A 16,916-nucleotide genomic window follows, 5' to 3' on the forward strand; every position below is an offset into this window, starting at 1 on the left:
CTCAGTTTTCTTTACAGGAATGTAGATAAGAAACGTGTTCTTTAAAACTTTTAATGCTGGAGGCAGAGAAAAGACAGGGTTGACAACACAAACATGAAGTTGTCGCAGTTTTAAGCACAACTGCAGTTTAGATCTTGAGAATTGCAGGTACCAATTGTAAAACGTGTAAGGTTGTCAGCAGCATGAAACACAACCTATAGACAAACCGGAGACAACCTAGAGGCAAACTCAATCAAGGCAATGAGATAGCACTTTGTGGGACTTTGTGTTGCTGTTAATTTAAATAATACTCTTTGTCAGATTGATGAACTGAAATCTTGGAGGGAAACAAAACCAACCCAGTCTGAAGGGGAAACAGGAGGAGGAAAAAAAAGATTTGGGTTTTTGTATTTTTTCTGGTCTACCTTTCCCTTCACCTTGTTCTGCTGTACATAGTGTTGGTCTCTCTGACTTAAGTACTGCATACTGGGAGAATGAGGAATCAGACATTTCACAAGAACTCAGCTTCATCATTAACTTTCAATATTTGTTTAGGGAAGAAATAAATTGACAAAAGCCAAGCTGCTAGTCTAACTGCCATGCTTCTTTATCTGACTAGGGTACACTTAAATTTATCTGCTCAATAGTCTTTTGTGAACATATGCTGAAAATGAATCAAATTTTGAAAGTTTATTTGGTTATTGAGTTCTCAGAAGTTTGTAGGATTAAAAATTTGCCATCATCTTTTTACTCCGATCTCCACAGTTTTCATTGTCAAAGTATTTTTGATTACTCTGATGCTCTAAATTGTGAAAGGATTCTGCCCAAAGCAGTTGGCGACACTGAGGGTGAGATCAAGATACAAAGCAAGGAAACTATGTGCCTCTGGACACGCGTCCTCTGTACTTGCTCTGACTAGTGTTTAAGATGACTCCCATTTTTTTTTTCCCCTCACATGATAAAAGCATTCAGATTAGACTGTTCTCTTTGGTTTACTAGTAACGGAACCTGTTCTCAGTAATTTAAACAAAGATTAGAAGGTTAGAGTAAATGAAATTATTTTCCTACAAAATGAATTTGGTTTCCAAATTCTCCTCTTGATCTGATGATTAAAAATAAATCATGTCCCAAATGACTGAGCTTCGACTGCTGTAGGAAAGTATTTGCCTATTTCAGACAGGTTTCCACCTCCACATTTCAAGTCCCTTCTGATATTTCAGGAAAGGGCCAGGGAATGGATGTAGGGGTGCTGGTGGAGGGGGAGGGAGATCTCCTTAAAGTTGGACCAAGGTTCAAGGGAAACTGATTCAGTTTTCCCAGAGGATGCAAAATCCAAGAAAAGACTCTGAAGAGGACTAAAGTTTGGGATTCAGAAGACTTAGAAAAAGAATAGATTTTTGCGTTAATCTAGACTTTGTGTGCCAAATGTTTGTGAAATTACAATGAATATGTAAATCAGTTTAAAAAGTGTTTTTTGGAATGATTCCAAGTTAAAGGTTATATTGGAATGATTTAGCTGCTGGCCTGATCAAGAGAGAGATTTTTCCTCTTGGGAGCAGTCTCTGTATCTTATGATGATGTTGATTTTCTGGTTTAATATCGTTAAGAGTTGCATGTTAGTCAACACAACCACCTGCTCAGAGTGAACAGCTTCAAAGAACAATTGCAAAAAGATTTGCAATAATGGCAATGCAGGGATGACCTGGGATACGAGATAGAAGCCCTTTAGAAACTCCAGAGAACTAGAGTAGAAATGATAATAAGTAATTGTTCAACTGCCACCACAAATTGTTAGAAACATCGTGCATACTGGAGGATTTAGGGGGAAATGGCATCCTGCCACTTTTTGTGTGTGGTCCTGAATCATCTTGTCAGTAAAACACTCCTGAGATGGTCTGAGCTTGCTTTCTGATTGTTTCTGCCTCTTTCACAGTTGCCTCCTTGTCTATCCTGTCAGCATCCATATGGGGGAGAGGAGACAGGAAAACGATATCCTTCCCTTGAAGTCAGTGTACCCCCTCTTTTCAGAACCTCTTACTTTTTGCTCTGAAAAGGGGGTGAGGAAGGAATTTTCCAGTCAAAGTAGAAGGGGAGGGAGTGTCTGGAGGAATAAATGGCCACGAAACAGGTGAGTTCCACCTTTAAATAATGTGGAATTCACCAGAAAGCTCATGTGGAGATTGTCAATGCCCTCAAATATTGCAGGTGAACTGGTGACTGTAGGAATTTGAGGCTCACTGCCCCCCACCCTTGGTAATTCAAATGCTCCCAATGCACTGCAATAGATGGCTGCTTTGAATGAGTTCAAGATGCCATCTCTTGCTACAGCCAAAAGTAAACTGATTACAAAAGGCACACCCCTTCAACTGCACTCCCACTCTGCCTTTCCTCTACTTTCTGCAGTGGTTTAAGGGCACCTGAAAAAAAAGATTGTGGCTCAGTTTACGTAACTTATGTATTTAATACGAAGTTTCTTTTTCATTATGTATATCACTTTTGTCATCTTAGGAACTTAGTTCATACCAAAGTGATTTGTGGGTGTGTTTAGATGTGTACATTTTATATGTTAAATACAATACATAAGGAAACTGGTACAATAATAGAAGTGATTGACTATGTAGCTGTTGCTTTTTTTGGTAAACTCCATCAGATTTTAAGAGTGGAGTCATTTTAGAAATCAAAAGTACACTCTCTAGCTTTCTGAAGCCCACTCAGGAGAGATGACATCAGAAGACAAAGTGCTAGTATAACCCTGAAAACCCTTTGTGATTTGTAGAAAATATCAATCCTTTGGTCTCAGCAGATTCCCGGTAGTGCAAAATGTCTACTTATAAATTACAGCCGTTTATTTACATTAATCAAGAAAACAATCTCTCGTCTCAAATCGTGATATTTGTCTTTGGGAACGCTGTATGTTTCTGGTTCTTTCAGGAGCATGGCGGCCCAGTACCAAGACCATAATAGGTGGGTATATATTGAATGAAAGAGGAGTTGCTGACAGTGTTAGCCTCCTGATTGTGCTTTGCTTTGGCTAATAGCAATTTTGCTCATATTCCTCAAGTTTCCGTTTACTGGGGAGAAAGACAACCTGATCCCAGAAGCTATGGATAATCCATATGTGGGTGAGCAAGAGTTAACTATATATACCAACGCGCAGTGGGTGGGTGTACAATGAATGCGGGGCATTGTGTAGCTGAAACAGGAACAGGACTTCTCCCCCTGACCAAGGAAATACCAACCTGCAAAATTATAATAAAAAGTATTTACCTTTCAGAGCACTGAGACCCAGCTCAATCATTTTTGTAAAGCATTTCACATCACGCCAAGAAATATTTAATGAAATGAAGGAGGTTTTTTTTCAGGTGTTAATTCTCTTAGATCAATTTGATTGCCATTCTGAAAATGTATATTTGAACCTTTTAAGCTCAGGTAAAATAGTCATGTTTCTAAAAGTAAGGATCCATGTCCGTGATGATAATAGCACTGTGCTTTTTGAAAAGATGGCTTAAATAATATTTCTTTTTGTTTGTTATTTATTTTTAAAAATAATAACATGGTTCTCGGTACACCAAGCCCTTGCCAAGATTAGGCCCATCTTCTCAGTAGCCTTCTCAAGACAAAGTTGCCTTTGTGTAACTACAACTGGGAGGATTTGGTGACACAGAGAACTCAATGGGGCACTGCAACTTATTATTAACAGAAAATTCAATGGCCTGATGTTTTCGTTTTTTAAAAAATTCTATCAGCTAATATCTATGATGTATTTCTCCATGCAGATGATCTTACTATATTTTAGACTTTGGCAGGGAAGAATGTGGTGGTTGAGAATTTACCTTGGAGTTTAATTAGATTTTAAAAGGCAAAGGCTACAGCATGCTGATGCAGAGGAGAGCTCAGCTCTCGGGCTAGTTTGTTCTTGGGGCAGTCAGCAAAATTTGGTCACATGTGGAGAGGAGGAAAAGGTGGTTAGCCAGCGTGGAAAATGACAATCTGGGGGAAAAAGATGACCATTTGCACTCAATTCAAACTGACTTGGTTCAAATAAATCCTGGCTTGGCCACTTTTGGGACTTCAGGCAGGTTACCTTAAAAAAAAAAAATCTCTCTGTGACCCAGTTTCCCCAACTGTAAAATGTCTACCTCATAGGACTGTTATAAGGATTAAATTAATCTATTGGATAAATAAGACTTAGAACATTGCCTGGCACATAGTCGGTATGAGATGGTACATAGTCAGCATGATATACATAGACATCATGTTTGGATGCGTTTCTGTGTTTGAATTCTTATCTAACTCCTTTTGTGACGTCTTCTGCTGGTTGGCATCCAGGATTCTTTTCCTAAGATCACTCCTTGGGTTTGGTTTGACCAAGTGGCCATTGCCCGTTGTAGGCTGGCACTATTCTGCTAAGTTCCTTCTGGTTTTTGTATCTTAGCTGTATGGAGAAAGTGTAATTTAGAATCGCCAAGGTGCATTTTTCTTTTCTCTCAGGAAACTATAAGATGTTGATTAGAAGCAAAAAGAATGATGCTGTTATCTATTGAGTGAGAGACTGCCAAATGTCCTGCTGAAGACAGAGTATAGAGTCTGGAAATGGCTAATGCAAAGTAGAACTATTCTGTGTAAAAGAACTTAATACAGTAAACTTAAGTAGTGCCTATTATGACTTCTGTTGGTTAGCATTAACTAGTCAGAAATCGTAATGTATAGTATGAGACTTTTCTCAGAAGTGCCACAGGGTCTTATGTGTCCTTCTTATGGCATTGTACATCACCTGCTACTTTTGTACCTGTACAGTTTCCCCTACCAAACAGAAAGTAAATTCCTTGGAGGCAGGATTTATGTCTGAATAGTATTTGTGTCCCTCAATGTCCCCAGCTTATAGTTGAGTGCTCAATAAATAAAATAAGAATCTTGCCCAATTCATTAACTTCTAAAATAACAGCGTCTTTGCATCCCATGGGTGTGTATTATGGATCATATTTATTTGGATGACCTCTACTTTTTCCAGAGCATTTTAGCAAATATTGTTGGATAGAGGAAATATGATGGAGATATAATGAACTCAGAAAGGAGCCAGAATGGAAGATTTATCCACAGCCAAGCCTCTGAAAGCATGGCACGATATGGGAGGCTACAGCCATTGAGGGGACAAATTGTGACAGTGCTTGGGTGCCCATCAATTTGTTTAAAAGTTTATACCTCTTTTTTCTGCTCTTTATCATCCTTTAAAGGCCCAGACTCATTACTTGGTAATTATGGGAAGGGGAAAAATGCAGTTTTCAAAATTGCATGTATTAGAAGGAATGTATTAGATAATTACCGGGAAAAAGTGCTTTTTTAAAAATTTTTTTTTAACTGGGGAGATGGAACAGAGATCAAGAGGGGAAGGACAACATCAAGTGAATATACAGATCTCTGAGCCACAGTGGGGTGGTGTTTCTGGTGGGACTGTTGGTGTCCTCTTGGGTAAGGAAAGACAAGAGGAAGGAGGGCAGGTGGCCAAACAAGTATTGAGAGAATTGCCTCTAGTGAAATGCTATTTGCAGAGCAAAGGGAATCCAGTAACAAGCTAGCTCTTCCCACTTGGTGCAAATATTTTGGCCCAGGGACCTCCTTTCCTCTTTGCCTTACATTGTGGGTTCCAGGATCCACCTCAGGTATATGTAGATTTGCCAGTGAGCAAACAGGAACTACCAGCTCAGATGGTACAAGTGAGCCCTGGACTTTGTACCTTGCATCTGCAGTGGCTCCATGTTTATAGACAAATCACTCCCAGCTGCTGAGCCCAAGCCTAGGGAGGCAGGGATCTCAGAATATTCTCCCTTCACCCTTTCCAGAGTGGATCCTAGGACTCACCCCTCCAGCGGGAAGTGTAGGAGGCACACAGACCCTGAAATCAAACGATAACACCCCTGTTCTCACACATCCTAGAGATGTATGAAAGGTCTTACCCTTTAAGCCCCTTTCGCTAGGGTTAATCAATGAAATTGGCAGTGGATCTGCAGAATCTGCTTGTCTCTTCTCCCTGCTTCCACCTTTGCTCTCACCCCTTATACTTGGTTCTTGGCACAGTATCCATGATAATTCCCTGTTAAAACTTTCCAGAGCCTCCATCTCCTTCAAAAGCCAATAAGGCACTGTATTTCTAGTCCCATTACCTCTTTATTCTCACCTCCTATCACTCACTCCCTCATCACTTTGCTGTAACCACCACTTATTGCCCCAGAGCCTTTGCACTGACTCTTCGCCCTCTCGGAACCATCTTCCCCAGATATATCCATGGTTCACTTTTTCACCTTCAAGTCTTTACTCTTCCTCCCTTTCTCTAAAACAGCAATTCCTCCTTCCTGTCAGTACTTTCTGGCTTCTACCCTGCTCTTTTTTTTTTTTTGGAGGAGGGGGAAGGTATTTATTTTTGTAATGAAGGTACTGGGGATTGAACCCAGGACCTCGTGCATGCTAAGCACACACTCTACCACTGAGCTGTATCCTCCCCACTAATTTTTTTTATATAGTACCTTTTGGCATGCTATATGATTATATGGCTCATTGTCTCTTCCCACTAGAACGTCTGCTTCATTTATTCATGCGTTCCAAGCACCTTAGAGCAGAGTCTGCCATTGAGTAGGTACTCCATAACTATTTGTCGAATAAATGAATAAAACACAGGCTTTTTATACAGCACAAGTATGACTGAAAGTGTAGTACTATTTGTGTGTTCTACTTAAAGTTTAACCACGAACACATCTTTCTGAATACGCATGATTTTTTCCCCCCAGACCTTTCCTGCTAAGCTGCCATATTTTCTCTGGTTCCTCTGGTTTCATTATTTTCTGTGCCACTGCGAGCCCCTGATGGAGGCAGATGACTAAGTAACGAGCAAGGCAGAGCTAAGTGTGGGGATGGTGCAATCACTCCAGCACTTCTCTGTTTCCAAATCAAAGCCTCGTCTTTGGCAATCTTTTTGTGATTTCCATCTCAGTCTTACAGCTCTGTTTTGAACCAGTCTTGTGAATTGCATGCCCTACAGATAATTGCACTTGACTAACTCATGTTGCTATATTGTTGATCACATTTTCTTTTGTCATTTAATTATAATTAATGATTTTTCTGAAAGTAAATGTCAAGACAAGTTTATTTTTTTTTTAAGCTATCTCTTTTGACCTTTGAGATTTGGCCAAATGCCAACTGCTGCTGCAGATTCCATTTAGATTTTTTTCTCGATTGCCAAGCTCAGTTAAGTGTTCTCCCTTGACCTGGCATGAAATGAGGGCTGGTGTCATTGTCCGAGTCTTTAATATTTCTCCAGAACCTTTTACAAAACTTCGGTCTTGCCTTTACCGAGTGGCACAACCACTCTCTGATCTGTCATACTGATTTGCTAGCCCCAGCCTCACTCTCTCTCTCTGCATTGCACAGTTTTCCTTGGTTTGGCAGAATTGTATTTCTTGGTCCTTGGAGGTACAGCTCCCTCTGTGTGCCCACATGCCCTTTTTAGATCCATCACTTGGCACTGTAAAGGACTTTCCCAGTGGCTGGTGGAATCCTGTGGCTACTAGGTTGGGGACCCCAGAAATGATCTTAAAGGTGAGTGTACAAGCCAGGAGGATTCTTTGCAAAAAAAAAAAAAGGAAGAAAAAGCAGTAATATATAAATTCTGCTGAAAGTACATGAGGATCCTGGGATTTAGTTATTTATTTTTTTAAATTTATTTTTGGGTTTTTGGGGGGCATTGTAAGGAGGTTTATTTATTTACTTATTTATTTTTATGGAGGTACTGGGGATTGAACCCAGGACCTCATGCCTGCTAAGCATGTTCTCTACCACTGAGCTATACCTTCCCCTCTTAGTTATTTCTGACTATTGTTGATAATGGCTTGTGGCTGATTTAGAATTATTTCGGTATTTTTTCATTTTTTAAAGCTGATTCGGAAGCTATCATCACGATTGATAGTAACTGGACAATTTGAGAAATTTTTTAAAAAAACCTAACAATCTGCTAATATTTCTTGTACTTTCTGCAAATCATTTTATTACTTATATGTACTGAATGGGACATTAAAAATGAATAGCATATAAATGTTAAATTAGACCTGACTTTAACAATATACTATGTAGGTGGAGCTAGTGGTAATTATTTATGAGTTAGAAAAAATTTATCAAAATAAAGACTTAGTAATTAGGTACACTTGAAAAAAAGATAAATATGAATTAAATTAGTTCAAACTAGACATTGAAAAAAACATATTTTTCTAAAGTAGACACAGACTCAACTGTTATTTATTGAGTAGCTGCTACATGCCCGACACTGGGTACTAGGTGTGCAGGGGAGAATAAAAGTTCTCTGCCCTCATGGGGCTTTCTTTGGGGGTTGAGATGGGATTCAGTACTCTGAAGGAACTAAGAGGTACTAGATGACAGAAGGTGGGATTTTTAGCTAGAGTGGTCAGAGAAGGCTCCTCCAAGGAAGTGATGCTCAAGGTGTCTGATGGAAGAAAGATCATTGCTAGAAGTAACATTTATGAAGGTTCTAAGGCTAGGAAAAGCTGGGCATATCAAGGACGTAAAGGAGGTTATTGTTGCTGCAGTGAGCAAGGAGTTGTGGGGGCGTGAGGTGAGGTCATGGGGGTAACTGAGTCCAAGAGAATGTAGGTCCTTCCAGACCATGGGAAAGAGTTTTGTCACTCCTGAGCCCAATGGGAAGCCATGAAAAATGATTTACTTGTTAAAAGGTAACTGACTGCTGGGTGAAGACTGGATTGCACTGGATTGCAGGGAGGCTGTTGCAGCAGACAAAGCGAGAAAATTAGGAGTTCCTTTTTGAAGCTGACAGTGTAGGCGGAGAGAAGCTGGTTAATTGGGTGCCATTTCTTCTGTGCATCCTCTTGCCTTTTTTACCGTCTCAGTTCAGCTGTGGCAGGGGTTTCACCAATGGCTGAGAGAAATACCAAGATGTAGGTGTGGAGGAAGGAGTGAGGGTTCTGGCTGGAGTTACTGGGTTTGATGGGGGGAAACTGAAGGAGAACAGGTGTGAGGGGGACAGAGGGAATCAAGAGTTCAGTTTGGGGCATGTTTACTGAGATGCCTGTTAAACATCCCGAAGAGATGTTGAAAGTCTCCCTTTTGTATCCAGCACCTCCCGCAAGAAGAGGATGCACTTCTTCACAGGCAACTATTTTGGATTTCATTATTTCTTGTTCTCATTATGTCCAAATTTGCATAGATAAGGTGTGACCTTTTTTTAGTATATCACAAATGACTAAACAATTCTGTAACAATAACTGAACATCTACAGTGTATAGGAAACTGATGGTGGGGATGGGTTTGGGTGAATTAACTTAAAAAATCTTAAATACAGTTTTAGCCATTAAGAATCTTCTAATCCAAATTAATTCTATATATATATATATATATATTTAATACTTTAATATTAAATGTATGTTTGATATTTGTGTTATATATTTAACATATTGATACACTAATATAGTATAAATATGAATGTGCTAAGATAATCAAATATATTTAATATATTTAGTATAGAATACATAATAAATATATATTTAGTTTATATTAAATAACATTAAATGTTGAAAACTAAGTGTAAATCATGCATGGACAAAGACTCATATTACAAAGTATAAAAAGAAAATAGTACAGCATGAAATACAGTGGATTTCCCTGTGAGTAACAACCCCTTAGAGGCATGCAAATTCTTGCTGTAAATATTGGCACATACAAATAGATCTGTTTAGGACATGCAAATATATTTCTTGTCTCTTCCTTACCTCACTTTAGGTAGGATCTGCTGCAGGTCCACATGTTATGTGAGTGGAAACTGGAAGCCAGTACAGACACTTTAAACTACATTGTGAAAGGCTGATTTTTTTTTTAGCAAACCCACGAGCTTCTAGAGGAAGCACTGGGCATATGACAGCAAATAAGGTACAGGGCTTTTGGGGCTTGGAGGAATGGAAGCTTAGCGGTTTATTTTTAGTACCACCACTGTAAGCCCTCCTCCCCTACTAGTGGTTATTCTAAAAAGAAAAAAAAAAAAAGATTGAGCATGTATTTCCAAATTGGTAGGAATAAGATGCTATTTTGTGGTCTGAAGCAATGGAGAACTTTAGTCCAAAAAAGTAATGTTTTAGAAAGTCCTAAACCATTAGGAGTGGGTGGAGGTAGGAGGTTATGATGGATAATGTTTTGCAATCATAGCTATAGAAACTGTCAACGGCTGCAGCTTTTCATTCTAGTATGTCAACACCAGTGGAGCCCATGAGGTGTAATCAAATTTATTATTGCTTAATTGGGCCAAATGACGTGATTTTTGATTTTGCATAAGGTGGCTCACTTTTCAAAATGACATATAGTACCTGAAAGTCTCACATCTATTTAAATTCTGTTTTCAATAAGAAAAATACTTTGGTGAAGGGCTACTATATATGTGTACCTATAGTAATCATATAGAGAAAAAGGGAGGCTTGTGTTTGAATAATTGCTTAACAGCTATCTATAACTAAATGTTTGAAGTTGAAAGTTAAAAACAGAAAATAATAATGGCTAACAATAACAGCTGACATTGAAGGAACACCTGCGATAATGCCAGACATGACTTTATTTAATCTATAGAACCAATCCTAAGAAGTAGGTCTTACTATGATTCTCATCTAGCAGATGTGGAAATGAGGGACTAACAGGTCAAGCAGTTTCCCCAGGGTAAATAGTGGTCAGGAATCTTTATTTTTTTGCAGGGAAGGGAGAGTGAATTAGATTGATTGGTTAATTGATTGATTGATTTTTAATGGAGGTCCTGGGTTTAATCCTACGCACACACACTGCCACTGAGCTATACCCTCCCCCACAGGATTCAGATTCTTGTAAGGCTTCCTTAATGAGTTAAGGGGTTAGGGAAAATCCCTGGACCAGGACCAGTCTTCTTACCAGGATCTGCCCTGGGCTTAGCAGACAAGTGACCTTGGACGTGGCACCTCATCAATTTCCTCGCTTTTAAAATTGGATAGAAGGGAGGGGAGGTTCTGGACTAGACATGTTTTGCACCGCCCCACATTTCTCTAAGTCTTTTTACTTTCATGGTTCAGAAATGTAGAAGGTTGCTATTCATAGAATTTCTAAAGGGAAGATCAAGGTAGTGGGAGTAAATGGGAATGAGGGGTAGGGATGGATTAGACTGGCATTAAGTCATAGGTAGAAAACTGTTAGATTAGATGGCCTGTACAAATCTTACTAAATTCTTACAGACTCGATTCTTGATTCCTGAATCCCATTTGAGATAGTGAGTATTGCTGACATACAAGGTGGTTCTAGACTGGTGGTTCTAGACCAGTGGTTCTCCACTGGGGGAGATTGTGCAGGGGGCACAGGGCAATGTCTGGAGACATTGCTGGTTGCTACAGTCTGGGAGGGATGGAATGCTACTGGAATCTGTGGGCAGAGGCCAGCGATGCTGCTAAATATCCTGAGATGCACAGGATAGCCCCTTACAACAAACAATTATCTGACCCTAAAGTCACAATTGCCAAGGTTTTAAAACCTTGTTCTAGGCGAGTCTTTGCTCTCCACAACCACTGCAGTCCTATATAGCAAACAGTGTGCTTGCCTTTAGTTTTTAATTTCCATCTATTTCTGAAGATTCAGGGTCAGGGAAGGAATTTGAGGGAGAAGGTCAGTGACAAAGCTGAATTGAACTCTGCTCTTATGATGCAAGCGTTCACCAGCAGTCTGCTAGAAAAGCCTGCAAAGTGTGTTTTTCCCTTTGCCATGGATTCAGAGCTTAATGTCTTCTTCACTCTTCTAAGGTTCTGGGAATTTTTCCTTGGGTCCTACTGATGTCACTAAAATACTCCCACAATTTTGTTAGACTTTTTTTTTTTGAGAGGAGTCTTGGTCTTTATGAGTTTCTAACAGAGCTGGGCTTTGAGAAAGGTTATTAGTAGAATATATTGAGACCTGAAGATGCCTTCAGTTTAAAGCTTTATGTTAAGTAGAATGAAGTTGTCCTGTGCTTTATCAAGTTTGTATCTTGAAGTCATTTAAAATGAAAAGTCCTTAGGTGATTCTTTAAACTCCATAGAGAGATAAAATCTATATTAAACAAATACATGCTTCCAGAACTCTTGAAAATTCTGTATTTTGGGGGGCCCTTTTGGGGGGCAGTAACTCCAGCCATTTATCCATTGAGTAGACAACAGGTTCTATATCAGTCATTGGAGATACAAAATGGGTAAGAAATACTCTGGGTTCTTAAGGAGCTCACAGATGAGGTGAGACATGTAAGGGGAAAAAAAAAGCTTTTTTGTATTTTCCATAATAGAGGTATTTCTTATTCATCCATTGATTCACTGAATACCGTTTATTTTGTGTCTATGTTTACCTTCTAGAAATATGAAAAGATCTGTTTTAAAGGAGTTTTATGGGCTAGTACTGACAGAATGACAACATTAAAAATGAGTACCATGAAATATTCCAGATGCTCTGAGGAATCAGTAGCACCAGTTTAACCTGAGGAGGCATAGGGGGAGAAAGAGGGAACTTTAGGAAACTCCTTGTAATTTAATACACTTTTTAAATAGCCTGTGTTAATAGCATGCCTGATCCTATTCTAAGCACTTTACAGAGATGAACTCATTTAATCCACATAAAAATACTGTGAAATACATGCAATTATTGTCCCCATTTTACAGACCAGAAGACTGAGCTACAGAGAGGTTCAATAACTTGGCTAGGATTGCATAGTAAGGGCAGAGCCAGAGTCCAAAGCCACTCAATTTGGCTCTAGACTAGATGTGATTCTTGAATGAGTCTTGAAAGAGGCTCAGATATGAAAAACAGGTAGTTGCCAATTAGGCGGGAATCCCTGACCCCAGAGAGAGATGGGGGAAGAAACTAGATCACAAGGACTTTATCTCCTGGGCAAAGCGTGTACGAATGGAAACTGAAAAAGAAGGAACAATCACTTGGGTTCCTACTTTTAAAAGTCTTTGTGCCTTTCCTTTAAGCTCTTTTAGTAATATGACTGCATTTTTCCACACCATTGTCCTTGAGCCGTACTGCAGTTCGGTACCTGCTGTCCCTCACATTAACTTTCTTCATCTTTGCACCGTCTGTGGGATATTCAGAGTCCCCAACTGACAGAGGTGGACTCTGAGGCTCCCTGGGAAAAATGACTTAATTCACATGGAACCCACAATCTAACCCAGGCCTTCTAAATTAAAGTTTTGATTTCCTCTACTTCACACTTGCCTCCCCCAATAAAAGTGGATATCAAAAAAGGTTTGGAAATGTTTACAAACACTGCAGATAGCTCACATGTTCCACATCATCTTGTTTTTCCGAGTCAGCGATGACAGTAGGATTAGCAGGCGGACTGTAAGGAATGTACATTTAAGGCACTCAGCTTCATTCAGTGGTGCCATGTTTGCAGGATTTTTGCTCCTTGTGTTTACTTCATAACATGTGTTCACCCAGACTGTGGCTTCCATGCCAGGATCTTAGGATTGTACCTGCTTTTCTAACAGCAGCTTTGGCAGGTCAGTGATTATCAGAGCTAAGATTGTCATTGCTCCAACAATCTCTGAATTCAGAATTTGCATGTTTGCCCAGCACAAACAAGCCTAGTTGACAGGAGAGAAAAAGAAATCCAAGTCTAAGCTTGTTTCAATCTCGATGGCAAAAGAAAGGGCTTTTTATGCTGTTTTGTACACAATTTTAATACTCAACAGGGGTTGGGCCCCCGTGTAAGGGCATGAGATCTTTGGCTACTGGGTTGGTACTTTAGAACCTGTACACTTGAGAATATAAATTACTCTCCAAGCCTGTGCTTCCCTCAAGTAGTAATGTTCTGCTTACCACTGGCGAGCATTTACTAGAGGAACTACTGGATACTGGTCATTCTGATACATTGGTCTGCCTTCAACCTGCTCACCCTTCAGGGGGGACACCTGACTTCCCCTAACTTACTGTAGTGTAATGATGCTTGTGATCTGAACAGGGAGACCACAGGAGCGGGTAGTCAGGGAAGAGAGGGGTCTTTTAGCTGGATTTTGTTGTTGTTGTTTGAGATATAATTCACATGTCATAAATGTCACCATTTTTTTAAGTGTCAAATTCTGTGGTTTTTAGTGTGTTCACAGAGTTGTGCAATCATCACCACCATCTAATTCCAGAACATTTTCATGACCCCAAAAAGAAAACCTGTGCCTGTTAAACAGTCACTCTCCATTTTCCTTTCTCCCACCCACTGGTAACCACTAATCTACTTTCTGTATCTATAGGCTTGCCTATTCTGGACATTTTATATACACAGAATCACATGATATGTGGCCTTTGTGTCTGGCTTGTTTCACTTAGCGTATATGTTTTCAAGGTTCATCTGTGTTGCAGCACATGTCAGCACTTCATTTCATTTTATGGTGGAAAATATTCCACTGTATGGATAGACCACATTTTGTTTACCTAGTTAGTCATCAGTTGGTGGACATTTGGTTTCAGCTGGATTCTGAAAAATCTGGTTTTTGCAAGGCATCAAAGGGAGTGTGCATTTTAGGGCAGATAAAACCCATCATTTAAATTAACATATGTACTGAATGCCAGGCACATTCTGAGTCCTCATGGCTACCCAGTGAAGTGGCATATGAGGCAGAAAGACAATTTGCCCAGGTTACCGACAGTAAGTGGAGAGCTGGGGTCCAAATCCTGGCAGTCTGGTTTTGAAGTTCATCACTCAACCACCCAGCTATGCTATGAAGGGAGGGTCATGGGGCAAGGCAAGCCTAGTCTGTGGAACTGTCTCAGTGAGTTAAAGGGCAAGCGGGGTACAGGAGCGTGACAGATGAGGCCAGTGACTGGCTGTCTTGGACTCAGCAGTTGTCCTCGTAAAAGACACACTGCCTGCATCATTCTCCTATTTGAAAGCTGCCCCTCATTCTCCATCTTTCTATGTTAGGTTCCCAATACTAACCATTTCTTATTTACCTGTACAATTTTCCCTCACATATATTTCACCTGTATCATCATTTAATTCATATTTTCTTGAAATCAACTCTTGTTTTGCTTACATACATATATTGGAACTTTATCTTCCTACCTTCACTGGAAAACCAGTATTTTTCTAATGCACATTTCAATAAACCAAACCATTAAAATGAAATGTCTTCACTCATTACTAGCTAAAAGCAGCTTGCACATCAGCAGTGGGTGTCATACATATTGAGAAATTGGGGCTTGCAAGGAGGATTTGAACACTGTACTGGGCAGTTCAAAACTCAGCTTCAGTCTACACTCCAGCCTCATAGCTGGCTTGTACACATCAGTACCCCGTGTAGTTGTCACATCAGACATGCTTGCCTCCTCCGTGGATGCATGTGCTTTTTCACTACAACATATTGTTCCTTTGACAGTCCTTTACTTCTCCCTCCATCTTTTCTTAGCATCAGCTCAAATCATTCCTCCTCTCGAATCTTCTCAGATCCTCTGGATTCCTCCTGAACTTGGCTCTGGGATGTCTTGTCTTATAGTGCTGTTACTTTTTTAGCGTGTTCCTCTCAGATTTGAGGTGCCTCATGTTTGGAAACATTTATTTGTTAAATGAATAAACGACTAACATGGGCCAAACAGTAAAGACCTTGATTACGATAGTATTAGGAACTGGGACATTCCCACATCATAGAATGTTTTGAAGCAAATCACGTGATTGGTCCTGTTGTTAACAAAGCTAAGTGGATTCATTGTGTGGAGGTCAAATGGAGGAGTGAGGTCCTGGAAGCAGGGAGGCAAATGTAAAGTAAGCACTGATGTAAGTCCCAGGTGCCAAAAAGAGGCTCCACTATATCAGAAAACATGCATACCTTATGAGCCAGCAATTCCACTCCAGAAATTACATATGTTCACCAAAATATAAGTTTAACAGTGCCCTTAGCATCATCATTAAAAATAACCCCAAATTGGAAGCAACTCAGATATCCATCAATAGTAGAATGAATTTAAAAACTGTAATTTATTCATTTAATAGAATACTACATACAGTGAACAACTATTATTACATGTAAAAATATGCTCATAGCTCACAAACATAATTTTTAGTGAAAGAAACCAGACCCAATAGAATATATACTGTACGATCTCCATTTACTAAGTTCATAAATGGACAAACAAATCTATGATGTTGAAGTCAAGGATAGCCGTCAACCTTTGGTGGATGGTGCTCGAGGGGGACATGAGGACTTTGGCGGTGCTAGTGGCACAGTGTGTTCAGTTTGTGAAAATTCATTGAGAAATACTCTCTTTACCTGTGCATTTTCTGTATATATGTTGTACTAAAATGAAAAGTTTACATTTTGCTTTTTTGTTTGTTTTATGAGGGGGAGGTAATTATTTGTTATTTAATAATAAATAATAAATTTATTATTTATTTATTTAGCTTTATGAGGGGGAGGTTTATTTTATTTTTTTATATTTGAAGGAGGTACTGGGGATTGAATCCAGGACCTCATGCATGCCAAGCATGCGCTCTACCACTTGAGCTATACCCTACCCCCCAAAAGTTTATGTTTTAAAAATTAGGAATAATATAAAAGAAATCAGCAGAAAGGAATTTTTAAAATTACACTGTCTTATTCCAGAAAGAAATAAACAGGCGACTTTATGAAAAATGACTAATGATGAGTCTAAAATCCTGAGCTGCTTCTCTCTGTTTTCATTTGGGCAGTTGTCTTGGGGTTTATTAACTGCCATGGTTTAGCTGCAAAAGTGATAAATACTAACAGTGGAATTTTGTTTGACAACATTTGAACCATATAGAGTCATTTGTCTATTTCATTGTTAGAGCATCTCTATAGAGATTCACTATTATCCCCATTCTCCAGATGAGGAAGCTGAGGCCCAGGGAAATGTCTTAATTTGCTCTAAGTCACAGGGCT

The 16,916-nt window shown here is 39.4% G+C and overlaps 1 protein-coding gene across 7 annotated transcripts in view; it reads left to right on the forward strand.

Moving 5' to 3' along the window:
- Positions 1-16,916, forward strand: part of RBM47 (RNA binding motif protein 47) — a 240,335-nt gene that overhangs the window by 94,795 nt on the left and 128,624 nt on the right. The gene's annotated exons all lie outside the window — the stretch shown is intronic.

Source organism: Camelus bactrianus, chromosome 2, assembly GCF_048773025.1.
Source record: "Camelus bactrianus isolate YW-2024 breed Bactrian camel chromosome 2, ASM4877302v1, whole genome shotgun sequence".
NCBI classification, from domain to species: domain Eukaryota; kingdom Metazoa; phylum Chordata; class Mammalia; order Artiodactyla; family Camelidae; genus Camelus; species Camelus bactrianus.